This window comes from Chlamydotis macqueenii, unplaced genomic scaffold (assembly GCF_036417535.1).
Source record: "Chlamydotis macqueenii isolate bChlMac1 unplaced genomic scaffold, bChlMac1.mat HAP1_SCAFFOLD_194, whole genome shotgun sequence".
NCBI classification, from domain to species: domain Eukaryota; kingdom Metazoa; phylum Chordata; class Aves; order Otidiformes; family Otididae; genus Chlamydotis; species Chlamydotis macqueenii.
In genome coordinates, this window is record NW_028239085.1 from 27447 (window position 1) to 41169 (window position 13723).

Below are 13723 nucleotides of genomic sequence, written 5' to 3' on the forward strand. Positions count from 1 at the left end.
CCTTAGGCCCCCCCGTCACTAAACAAAACCATGTATGATGCTTCATATCATTCAGGGAAACTGTTTAAGTAAAAGAATTTACTTAGTGTGATTAAAAGGGGGGATTGATATAGGGGACAATAAGTTAATCACAACTATATATGTATGCTCTTAAAGAATTGTTGTAGTTCAGCCCCGATCGGGACCAGACTACGCAGTCTCTCTCTCACTCCCCCCCCACCCTCCAAGAGAACAGGGGGAGATTTGGTAAACAAAAGAAAACCAGGAAAAAACCAAACCCGTGGGTTGAGATTGAACAAAAAGTAAATTTAACAGTAATGACAGAAGAAAACAAAACAGTGATGCAATACAAATATAGTATAATGGCTTACAACAAATCTCCACACCTAGTTTCTTCCACGTAGCAGGAGGCTCCTTTCACCACCCTCCTCACTTACATACTGAGCCCCAGCAGTTAGCTAATTAGTTAACTATCCCAGCCATAGGGGCTACCAGCTTCAGTACTCCACCCAGCTCAGGTAAATATTAACTCTATCCTAGCCAGAACCAGACAAGAATACAGTTATAAAACATAGTCACGTACCCATATAGCTTAGAGAAACAATTAATGGAAGAGGAAGTCTGTTTTTTTTTTCTTTTCCTGACGAAGGACTCATTTGTAAGGAGTGAGAAACAGTCCCTACTGCTCAGTGGGAAAAAATCTTAAAAATCCTGAACCTTTTGTTACATGGTGACCAGCTCTGAATACCCTTGCTGCTCCTCACCGGCTCTTGCTACCACACATACAGGCTCCAAACTCTGGGGCTCCGGGCTTTCCTAGACCACCAGGACAGGGTGGTAAAGATCTACAGGCGTAAAAAAAATCTACAGGCCAGGAAACATTGGGGCTCCGGGATTTCCTAGACCACCAGGACTCCGACGTTTAACACCAGCTCGAGCTGTCCGCCTAGTGTTAAACCACAGCTTAAAAATGGTGAATGTCAGACAGCTGCTCCCACACCAGAAGTGTCAGCTCTGGAATGTCTTGCTGCTTCTCACCAGCTCTAGGCACCACATCTACAGGCTCACAAACATTGGGGATCCGGCATTTCCTGGGACACCAGGACTCCGACGTCTACCATCACCTCAACTCAGCAGTCCCTTTTGAAAAAAATCTTAAAAATCACAAACGTCAGAAGACTGCTCCCACACCAGAAGTGACATTTCTGAAAGCTCTTGCTTCTCCCGCCCGGCTCTTGCCACCGCATCTACAGGCTCACAAATATTGGGACTGCGAGATTTCCTAGAACACCAGCACTCCAACGTTTACCACGGTGTACTTATGGCCGCCCAGTGAAAACACTCTTATATATCATGAACGTTGGATGATAGATCCCACACCAGAAGTGCCAGCTCTGAAAACCCCTCAGTGGCTCTTGCCACCGCATCTACAAGCCCAGCAACACTGGGGCTCCGTTCTTTCCTAGACAATCAGGACTCTGACTTTTGCCACCATGTACACCAGTAAACTTTCAGAGGTGGCACCTTTGGTGTTAAAGCAATCGTCTGAGTTCGTGATTTTTAAGATTTATTTCTCACTGTGCAGCAGCTCTAGGTGATGGTAAGTGTCAGAGTCCTGCTGGTGGAGGAAAGCCCAGAGACTCAATGTTTCTGAGCCTGTAGATGTGGTGGGAAGAGTCGGTGAGGAGCAGCAAGAACTTTTAGAGCAGGCATTTCAGGTGTTGGAGTAATTGTCTGACTTCCTTCTGTGCGGCTGGTTCCAAGTTGACGGTAACTGCCAGCGTGCTAGCTGTGTAGGACAGTGAAGAGGCTGACGCGTGTGTGTCCGTAGAGCTGCTAGAAAGCGTACGTGACGAGCAGGAAGGGCTTTCAGAGCAGCCGGTTCTCGTCTTGGACAGTCGCCACACATCCGCACTTTTAGTGCCTCAGAACCCCGGACAGCTTGCAAAACACGGCTGTAACTGTCCCAGCGCAAGCTGTTCAGGAAAGCACAGAAACGCGATGTTCGCGTGCTTTTAGCGCTGCTCGCAAGAAGCCTCCGGAGCAGGCACTTCTCGTGCAGCAACAAGCGTGCCTTCTACGATCTTTCCTAGCCTCTTTTCCTCCGGGCAGCCGGCTTGAGCTGATGTGAAGTGTTGGTGGGCAAATCATCCAGAGAAGAGTCGCAATGCTTCTGGGCTGTTAGCAAGAGCTTTCCTTGCTGACCCTTTTCACGTTGGAGATTAGCTGGACATTTGCCGGTTTAGTGCCTTGTTTCTTCTGCGCAGCTTGCACAAAGCTCATTGCGGCTTTCGCGGTTCGAGTTGTGCATCGCCGGAGCTCTGCGGGAAAGAGCGAGAGAAGAGCCGCGAAAGCTCCGAGTGCGGCCAGCTCGCGTGTAGCCGCGAATGTGCGCTGTTCGCCGGTTGCAGGGCGACTGCCTTCTGCGCGGCTGCTTCCAAGTTGACGGTAACTGCCAGCGTGCTAGCTGTGTAGGACAGTGAAGAGGCTGACGCGTGTGTGTCCGTAGAGCTGCTAGAAAGCGTACGTGACGAGCAGGAAGGGCTTTCAGAGCAGCCGGTTCTCGTCTTGGACAGTCGCCACACATCCGCACTTTTAGTGCCTCAGAACCCCGGACAGCTTGCAAAACACGGCTGTAACTGTCCCAGCGCAAGCTGTTCAGGAAAGCACAGAAACGCGATGTTCGCGTGCTTTTAGCGCTGCTCGCAAGAAGCCTCCGGAGCAGGCACTTCTCGTGCAGCAACAACCGTGCCTGCTACGATCTTTCCTAGCCTCTTTTCCTCCGGGCAGCCGGCTTGAGCTGATGTGAAGTGTTGGTGGGCAAATCATCCAGAGAAGCGTCGCAATGCTTCTGGGCTGTTAGCAAGAGCTTTCCTTGCTGAGCCTTTTCACGTTGGAGATTAGCTGGACATTTGCCGGTTTAGTGCCTTGTTTCTTCTGCGCAGCTTGCACAAAGCTCATTGCGGCTTTCGCGGTTCGAGTTGTGCATCGCCGGAGCTCTGCGGGAAAGAGCGAGAGAAGAGCCGCAAAAGCTCCGAGTGCGGCCAGCTCGCGTGTAGCCGCGAATGTGCGCTGTTCGCCGGTTGCAGGGCGACTGCCTTCTGCGCGGCTGCTTCCAAGTTGACGGTAACTGCCAGCGTGCTAGCTGTGTAGGACAGTGAAGAGGCTGACGCGTGTGTGTCCGTAGAGCTGCTAGAAAGCGTACGTGACGAGCAGGAAGGGCTTTCAGAGCAGCCGGTTCTCGTCTTGGACAGTCGCCACACATCCGCACTTTTAGTGCCTCAGAACCCCGGACAGCTTGCAAAACACGGCTGTAACTGTCCCAGCGCAAGCTGTTCAGGAAAGCACAGAAACGCGATGTTCGCGTGCTTTTAGCGCTGCTCGCAAGAAGCCTCCGGAGCAGGCACTTCTCGTGCAGCAACAAGCGTGCCTTCTACGATCTTTCCTAGCCTCTTTTCCTCCGGGCAGCCGGCTTGAGCTGATGTGAAGTGTTGGTGGGCAAATCATCCAGAGAAGAGTCGCAATGCTTCTGGGCTGTTAGCAAGAGCTTTCCTTGCTGACCCTTTTCACGTTGGAGATTAGCTGGACATTTGCCGGTTTAGTGCCTTGTTTCTTCTGCGCAGCTTGCACAAAGCTCATTGCGGCTTTCGCGGTTCGAGTTGTGCATCGCCGGAGCTCTGCGGGAAAGAGCGAGAGAAGAGCCGCGAAAGCTCCGAGTGCGGCCAGCTCGCGTGTAGCCGCGAATGTGCGCTGTTCGCCGGTTGCAGGGCGACTGCCTTCTGCGCGGCTGCTTCCAAGTTGACGGTAACTGCCAGCGTGCTAGCTGTGTAGGACAGTGAAGAGGCTGACGCGTGTGTGTCCGTAGAGCTGCTAGAAAGCGTACGTGACGAGCAGGAAGGGCTTTCAGAGCAGCCGGTTCTCGTCTTGGACAGTCGCCACACATCCGCACTTTTAGTGCCTCAGAACCCCGGACAGCTTGCAAAACACGGCTGTAACTGTCCCAGCGCAAGCTGTTCAGGAAAGCACAGAAACGCGATGTTCGCGTGCTTTTAGCGCTGCTCGCAAGAAGCCTCCGGAGCAGGCACTTCTCGTGCAGCAACAACCGTGCCTGCTACGATCTTTCCTAGCCTCTTTTCCTCCGGGCAGCCGGCTTGAGCTGATGTGAAGTGTTGGTGGGCAAATCATCCAGAGAAGCGTCGCAATGCTTCTGGGCTGTTAGCAAGAGCTTTCCTTGCTGACCCTTTTCACGTTGGAGATTAGCTGGACATTTGCCGGTTTAGTGCCTTGTTTCTTCTGCGCAGCTTGCACAAAGCTCATTGCGGCTTTCGCGGTTCGAGTTGTGCATCGCCGGAGCTCTGCGGGAAAGAGCGAGAGAAGAGCCGCGAAAGCTCCGAGTGCGGCCAGCTCGCGTGTAGCCGCGAATGTGCGCTGTTCGCCGGTTGCAGGGCGACTGCCTTCTGCGCGGCTGCTTCCAAGTTGACGGTAACTGCCAGCGTGCTAGCTGTGTAGGACAGTGAAGAGGCTGACGCGTGTGTGTCCGTAGAGCTGCTAGAAAGCGTACGTGACGAGCAGGAAGGGCTTTCAGAGCAGCCGGTTCTCGTCTTGGACAGTCGCCACACATCCGCACTTTTAGTGCCTCAGAACCCCAGACAGCTTGCAAAACACGGCTGTAACTGTCCCAGCGCAAGCTGTTCAGGAAAGCACAGAAACTCGATGTTCGCGTGCTTTTAGCGCTGCTCGCAAGAAGCCTCCGGAGCAGGCACTTCTCGTGCAGCAACAACCGTGCCTGCTACGATCTTTCCTAGCCTCTTTTCCTCCGGGCAGCCGGCTTGAGCTGATGTGAAGTGTTGGTGGGCAAATCATCCAGAGAAGCGTCGCAATGCTTCTGGGCTGTTAGCAAGAGCTTTCCTTGCTGACCCTTTTCACGTTGGAGATTAGCTGGACATTTGCCGGTTTAGTGCCTTGTTTCTTCTGCGCAGCTTGCACAAAGCTCATTGCGGCTTTCGCGGTTCGAGTTGTGCATCGCCGGAGCTCTGCGGGAAAGAGCGAGAGAAGAGCCGCGAAAGCTCCGAGTGCGGCCAGCTCGCGTGTAGCCGCGAATGTGCGCTGTTCGCCGGTTGCAGGGCGAGTGCCTTCTGCGCGGCTGCTTCCAAGTTGACGGTAACTGCCAGCGTGCTAGCTGTGTAGGACAGTGAAGAGGCTGACGCGTGTGTGTCCGTAGAGCTGCTAGAAAGCGTACGTGACGAGCAGGAAGGGCTTTCAGAGCAGCCGGTTCTCGTCTTGGACAGTCGCCACACATCCGCCACACATATCTGCATACGACACCTCGTCCCATTTCCCTTCTCTTCTAAGAAACAACATAAGCTGCAACAAAGTATTGTAATCCAACGTTCCATTGAACGGCCACTTGACTTCACCCTCTAACTTATACAATGGCCACCACTGATTGCAATATTTAATAAGAGTCTTTTTACTTTCCGTACCTCCACCCCCGGCAATATCTTTCCAGTGGGCGAGTATGCAGCCCAGGGGGCTTTTCCTTAATATTCCCCCTTGAGTGTTGCCCATTTTATATTTCCTCTGTGAGAGGGTCTCAATGAATGATTCAAATTTAGACTAACTATTTCACTCCTCCACACCACACTTACAATCAATCACTCAACCACACTCTCTTAACCATACAGCACAGGGATCCCTCATTCATACCAGCCTTTTAAAGCAGCTGCAAAATGGTTGCAAGAACAAACTCACCTACTGATGTTAAACTATCTCCAAATCCGGGTTAAAGAGGCCCGCTTACCCTTCTCCTGCTTCTCATGTACCGATCATCAGCAGGTCCATCCTGGCTCCCAGCAATGGGATGCAGCGGTTACCTCGGACTCGCTCGATCTACCCCCAAGATCGCTAGCGGCCGCTCTATCGGTCAGCGAGTCCCCTTTGATGCTCCAAACTAACCTGGGTACCCAACCAACAGGGACTATGCTGCACGCCAGACGTCTCTGCGCGATTTACCAGCTGCCCCAGCCACGCGTACGACTTACAGGCCCCTACCATTAAACATACCGTTTGGTCCGCGGCTTCAGGAGGTCGTTGTCTGCTCCTGCGGTGAGCGGCTGGCAGCGGAGGCTCCTCCGAGGAAAGTGCTCGGGGCGCGCCTAGGGGCGTCCGCTCCGCAGTCGATCCCGCAGCCAAGCAGAGATCCTCCTGGCTGGCTCGCCAAACTGACGTGCGGAAAACGGACTCCACAATCTGTAAGACTGTAAAGTAGGTATGTTTATTCAGCGCTGGGCAGCACAGGGGGGTAGTCCCACCAAAACCGTGCGCGCCTTACGTGGCAACTCACGTTGGGGGTGGGGGGCACTGGGCAAGTTGGGGAACACAGGCAGCGCCCCCAGGATCCCAAGACAGAGGGGTCATGGGGAGGCAGCGCCAAAAAGGGGGGCGTCGAACAGGGACACAAAACAAGAGTGCAGGGCACGCAACGGGCAAAACACAGGGGAAAAAAAACTCACAAGGGAGGAAAACCTCACACGGTGGGGGGGTGTTTTAGTGAAAAGCATTTGCAAGTGATACAGGGAATTAACGGTCTGCTAAATATTGCTTGATTTAGAAGACTGACTGTCTGCATACTGCTTGATTTAGGAGACTAACTGTCTGCTAGACAATGCCTAACAATCCTCTTGGCCTTGAAACTCACTTAAGCTTATCAGGGACTGGTACTTGTCAAGAAACTGGTATTCAGTCAAGGACTAATATGTCAAGCAAAGGACATGATAACAGGAGTCGTTCAGAAACTGCTGAAATCCCCAAGTGAAAGGAGAGCATGGGTGAATGACTGAAGTTCATCTAGAGGAAGATCAGACCCCTGAAGAAGTAAACGACCACCAGAGACAGATCTGAAATGCTAACGCAAGTGGTTTTTTAATAACCCCGCCTCGCTTATGCACATGTATGTCTGTATTGTGCAATCCTAGGAATGTGTGTACCTGCACCGGATACATTTTTGGTAAAATGTGCTGTCAGTGTGCGTGCTTTTGGAGAAGCAATCCCCCACGCACCCGGTGCCAAATAAACATGCCTGCTTTATAACTCTCTCCGAGTTGTAGAGTTTGATCCACGCGTCAGGAGGGCTGAGAAACACAGAGCGGGACAGTGGGGACGGATACGAGGGAGAGACGGACACGCAAGGACAAGGGGTACGTGTGGGAAGAAAGGTGCGTAAGGATGACCCATAGCAGGGAGTCCACGCAGGACAATCCACAGCACGTAACTCACCCGGCATAACCTGCACGAGATGACCCACACCGGACAATGGACCCACACTGCGTAATCCCCAGCGAGAACCCCTCCGTCTCCCACTGGGTCACACCAACTATCCCCAAATTGAGTGGCTTTTTTTTTTTTCCTTGTCCAGAATATTTTTTTTCCCATGGCCAGACTATGCTCCAGACCACACCTCATTTGATTTTTCCTGTGTCTGAATATTTAGTTAAAAGACTACAGAAGGAAAATCGCCACATTCTTAACATTCACTTTAAAATCCATGCGGCAAGTCCCTTAGGAAAAATGCAGTCACGCATCATAGACGTACCTTGTACCTGCAGACCGCTACGGCTCCTTTCCATCCATCTCGTACTTTCATGGCCAAGGAAAGGGCGACCACGGTGAAACGCTGGCAGCAGACATTCAGCAGAGAGAGGGAAAAACCCCTTAGTTTGAAGCTAGGCAGGAATCTAACTCTTCCTTTTGGGGCGAGGTTTCTCAGGACTAAAACCACGTGAAGGACAGAGTATCTTGCAGCACCTTTGGTACAGCTGCTGATACCGGCCTTTAAAGCTTTTGCATTTTTCAGACACCCGGGCCTTTTTTTGACTCATTGGCAGCTTTAGTTTCACTCGAACCGCTGTCCTACATACAGGCAGGGGACAGACACAGATGCCTACATACATTTTCTCAACCCTAAGTACAGCCGAGATCTCCTCACCCTCTATGTGCCAAGTTGAATATTTGTTTGTTAAGGAGCACAGCAACACTTCTGTCCTCGTGAACTGCCTCCGAGCAGAGGAGGGCTCTGGGATTTCCTGGACGCCAGTGCTCCCGCTTTCACTGTCAACTCCGCACGGCCACCCACCGGAAAAAAGGCCTCAAAATAACGGACGTCAGACGATTGCTGCCACACCAAAAGTGCCAGCACTGAAAGCTCGTGCTGCTCCTCGCCGGCCCTTGCCAGCGCCTCTACAGGCCCACAAACGTTATCCAGCCTAGAGACTGCATAAAAGGCAGACCGCCCCAGGCTGCAACACTCTTGCCCAGCGTACACTGACCAGTAACGTCTCCCCCTTCACCTTCCCGAGAGAGACTGTTCCCAGGGAGCCCTCTTCCTCCCATCAATTTACTACACCCTCCCTGCAGTTTTCAACCTTCTTCCCTCCTCGGCTGTGGTCCCTCAACTTAGCTCTCAAATGGCCAGAAATCAGATTCCATCCTCAAAAGAACAACCCCATGCTAACTAAGATGGCGCTTCCTCGCCCAGCTCCTCATCACCATCTGCAAAAAAAAAAAACCCCAAAAATAAAACCTACCAAACAGCACCGCCCTTCAACATCACACCACTTACCACCAATCTCTTCTATGGCACTCTCCTCCTCAAAAGCGCCGCAGTGCTCTGCTCACCGGCTCCACTCATTGCCAAGAAGTCCGACGCTGCAACTGCCGCTCGTGGTGCTTCAGATGCTGAGAGACGCAAAGCTCAACTTACTTTTTCTGGGGTGTAGGTAGAAAAAAAATAGGTGTCATACCAAGCTAACTAGAAAAGTATGTCATTACATGCAATGACAACATTATCAAAAACCACCTGCTTTAGCTTCCTACAAGAAAACAAATGCTCCAGGCTTCATTTCTAGCAAGACCATGCATGCTATCTAACTTCTACCACAGCTACGTTCTGGACAGGGCTGAATGACAAATGTAGCAGAACGTGGTGGCTCGCACACGTGGCCGACAGAGGCACGGAGCTCCTGGCACTGCGTCCTGGTGTCTGCTCTGTCAGGGAGGGCTCAGATGGACCAGCCACTCCTTGCTGGAGGCACCTGCCTGTGATTCACTCCTCAGTCCCCTCCAGCAGCCATGCCCAGGCGGCCCCCTTTACAGCTGGAGGCCCCTCATACAGCAGGGCCAGGGCCAGGGCCAGGGCCACCCTCAGCCTCACTGGACCCATCTGGGGCTGCCCCACCTCCAGCCCCAGCTGGAGCCCATCAGGAGCAGGGGCCCTTGCCAAAGCCCCACAGCACATCACCCCCTTCCCTGTGCCTGTCCTCAGCCATCAGCTCTGCACCCAGGGGCTGCAAACACATCCAGGGGCACAGAGGACGTCACAGACAGTGAGATACAGAACAGAAAAAAAAAAACAGTGACAGTACGCAAGACAAAGAGATAGAGAAAGAAAGATAAGAAAAGAAAGAGAGAGATAGAAAGGCAGAGGCACAGGGCAGGCATGCAGAGGCGCAAAGAAAAGCAGGCCAGAAAACAGGCTGGAGAAATTAGGTGGGGGGAGAAGACGGATGCAGATCAGGACAAAGAGATGGAAAAGGCAAAAACAGCAATGGGCCGCAGGACAGAGACAGAGGACAAACAAAGGAAGGAAAGGGAGCAGAACAAAAGTGCAGGGATACAAAACAAAAGGAAGCGGTAGAACAAGAGATTTAAAGGGAGAGAGAAAGGGGGAAGAGCATACAAGAACAGACAGAAGAGGAGAGGTAGAAGGAAACAGTAACAACAACAACAAATCACAGCAGCTTGGGAAAGGTAGGGGTCACGGGAGCGGCAGGGAAGGACAGGGACGCACAAGAGAGGAGGCAGAGCCCCAGGGGCCGGGGACTCACCACAGCTCTCACTCCCGGCACTGCTGGGAGAATCTGACAGGTCAGATGCTGCTTTCTGCTTCTCTCCTCTTCTGTAACTCCGACCACTTGGCTGTCCTCCACCTAAGAGAATACGTGGGTGTCTTACAGCTCTTAGACAAAAAGCTTCCTAGACACGTAGCCACCCACCCACGCTCGCTCGCGCGCTATGTGGCCGTACCGTGCTTCAGGTTCCACGTACAGACTGTGCAGTGCGCACTGGCGGTCTGGCCTGCTGAAGAGTACAAAGAGGGATCCTTCCTCACCCGGAGAGGCAGGCTAGGCTCTCTCTGGCCTGCAGCGGGAGGCAGCTGCTGGCTGGCTGGCCTTTGGTTTCTTCTTCTTCTTTACCTTTCTGTGGCCTCTCCAGCTTCAGCTGCAGCAGCTCCTCTCCACAGGCAGTAAGCGCTCTGTTACATGACATAAATGTTGAAAATTAAATATCAGTATGAGGTGATTCTTGCTAACTGTAGAACTGTAGTCACATAGGTTAAGTTTTATACGAAATCTATTTGTCCTTAGAGGGAGTGGGACCCTAGAGATCTTATAATACGCATTTGTTAGAAGCTAGCCTAGCATATCTTTAATACAATGGTAAGTCCCAAACACCCCCAAACACCACCTGCAGAAATAGGCCCTGAGCCATCACTTTGGAGCCAGGAAAATCAAGGAGCATCGCGACCTGTTCTCAAGACCAGATATGGAGATTTCAAGGAGGAGTTTGACCAGCGAATTTGAGGAGGGGGCGTTTTGATGACCACCAAGACCACCAAAAGACCCTCGACTCAAAAGACTGGGCATGCGCGAGTGAGTAGGGAAATGATGTAATGGTTTCTCAGAAAATTTATGTTTATGCATATTATTTCTTGGAATTTAATGAATATGTATAATTAATGTGTATTTAACCCGTGCTGTTGATCAAATGGGTGCGCACGCTAGGTGGAGCGATCCCCCGTGCGCCCAGCGCTGCAATAAAGAAGTGCCTGCTTCTTAACTTCTCATTGCTGTTAAGGAGTTTTATTCCGGATTTCGGTAACAGTTTTGGCGACCGAGATGGGACCTTGCGAGTGAGACTGAACGAGATCGAGTGTTGATCGAACTCCAGCCGGCACCGAGGTATTCTCGTGGAGACCCATCGCTCTCGACTCACAAAGCTCCTCGCAACGTTCCCTGGAGAAAAGGGTAAGGCACTTCTTCTTTGAAATCTGTCTGGTCTGGATAGCCTGCCCGTAAGGCGCGGCGAAAGCTTCGCAGGGTTGGGGCTTAGAGGGTACCCGTTTGGTTTGGAAGCCTAGGCGTCTGCCCGTAAGTCATAAGCGAAAGCTATTGCTGGGTTGGACATTTGTGTATTTGGGACAATTGTCATTTGCATTTGTTTGGTTTTTGTATTTGGGACAATTGTCATTTGCATTTATCTGGTATTTGGCATTTAGTCTAAATTGTTTAAGAGTAAGAGTATGGGGAGTATTGGTAAGATTTGTACATAGCTTGGAAAGGGGCCCCAGGGTGTTTTAGAAGTGATTTACAAGCTGGTAATTGTTGCTTCAGTGCGTTTTTTTTTTGTTTTGTTTTGTTTTTTTTAAGTCTGTATGCATGTGTTGCAGTGTAGGGACTTGAATGATATACAGTATTGCATTTGGGGTTTTAAACTTTTCTTGGTGACGGGATTGACTTTGTTTGTAGAACAGTGTTATTGTCTTTTTGGTACCAAAAACTCCTTTGTAAAATATGGGAAAACACATATCTTCTATGTCTACCTCAATGGTAGGGGAAATATTAATGAAGTCTCCACTGGGATGTGTTCTTAAACATTGGGAGGATATAAGGGGAGACCCAGTAACTAGAAAAAAAAAAAATTGATACAATATTTTACAGTTGATGTTATCTTGTAGAAGGGAAGGAAAGTGAGATGTGGTCCCCGATGTTGATTTGTTCTTTACTTTGGGAAATCATCCCAAGTGGCAGAAAGATTGCAGATACGTCCCCAAGGATCCGATGGTTTTGGCATAAAAAAAAAAAACAAAAAAAAAAAAAAAAAAAAAAGGAAAAAGGTTGAAAAGATCCTGGCTTGTAGTACAGAAAGTGATGTTTAAAATGTGGAACTGAAGAGGAAAGCATAGAATTCATGTGTTAAATTTCTGTATTATCTTTATGTGTGGTCTGGAAGTGTTGATGCAGGTTTAACAAATGAAACAGTAGAAAAAGGGGCCAGAACACCGAACCCCCGGTGGGAGCTGTAGAGTGGGACAGTTGAATTATGAGGGTTTCAGTCCTATTGCAGGGAGAACTGGAAGCTGACAAGACCAGATAGAACAAGGAGCGGCTCAAGCCTTGCCCCCCCTACCACTTCGACAAGCAGTAGGGGAACAAACCGGGGATGAGATCGGGGTGTGGTAGAGGAATGGATAAAATAACTGCAATAGGAGAGAGATTGGGAATATCAGTGTGCAAAGTGTGAAGCATGGTGGCACTGGAAAAATGCGTGTCCTTATTCTGAAAAAGAAACAAAAAACTGGCAGCACAGCAGATGCCTTTGTCAGAGGTGCAAAGAGGACTGGGGGAGAATTCCCCAGCAGAACCCCTGGTTACAATCCAGCTGGGGACCCAAACCATGGATTTTCTATTTTGATACTGGAGCTATTCATTTTAAGTACTGGTAGAAGAAAATTGAGTAAAAAGCATGTAGACAAAATTGGTGCCACAGGGAAAGCTGAAAATAAATTTTTCATTCAATCCTTAACTTTAAGGTGGGTAAAAATGGGGAACTGGCCAATTTTTATATATACCAGAGTGTCCTGTTGCCTTATTGGGGAGAGATTTATTGAGCAAATTGAAAGCACAAATTAATTTTTAAAACTGTGACATTCAATTAAATATACCCTAATCAAAAGCCAGAGAGGCAAGAATTTTTATGTTGCAGACAACTTCAGAGCCATATGAAATCCCTCAAGAAGTGGACAATGCAGTAACCCTTTGGTGTGGGCTGGCGAAGTTCCCGGACATTCAAAAGCAGCAGAACCGGTAAAGATTTTTCTAAAGGAGAGCACCAAACTGGTAAGACAAAAACAGTACCCTTTAAAATTAGAAGCTAGAAGAGGCCTTGAGAAAATGATTGAAAATTTCTTAAAAAAATATCGACTATTAGTCGAATGTGAATCAGAATTCAATACTCCCATTTTACCTGTGAAAAAGCCAGAAAGTGAGGAATATAGGTTAGTACAAGATTTTAATAGCAATAAATTTAATAGTTCAAGATACTCACCCCTTAGTGGCAAACCTGTATCCTTGTTGACAGCTTTAAAAGAAAATCACAAGTGGTTCACTGTATTGAACTTATAGGATGCCTTTTTCTGTATTCTTCTTGACAAAAATAGTCAGGCATATTTTGCCTTTGAACTGCAAAATCCCACAACTGGGCAGAAGACTCAGCTCACCTGGGCAGTGCTACCTCAAGGATTTAAAAATAGCCCAATGATCTTTGGAAATCAATTGGCTAAGGAATTAGAAACATGCAAAATAATTTATCCTGAAAGACTGGTGTTGCAATATGTAGATGATATTTTAATAGCCACAGAAACCAGAGAAGAATATTTCAACTTGACTACTAACCTGCTAAATTTCTTGGGCCAAAGTGATAACAGATTTTCCAAGAAGAAAGCACAGATTGGAAAAGAGACTGTCATGTATTTGGGATTTGAAATCACACAGGGACAAAGACAACTTGGAAATGAGAGAAAAGAGGCAATTTGCCAAATGCCGGAGCCAAAAGGAGCTAAGGAGCTGCAAACGTTTCTGGGAATGGCTGGCTGGTGTCACCTGTGGAT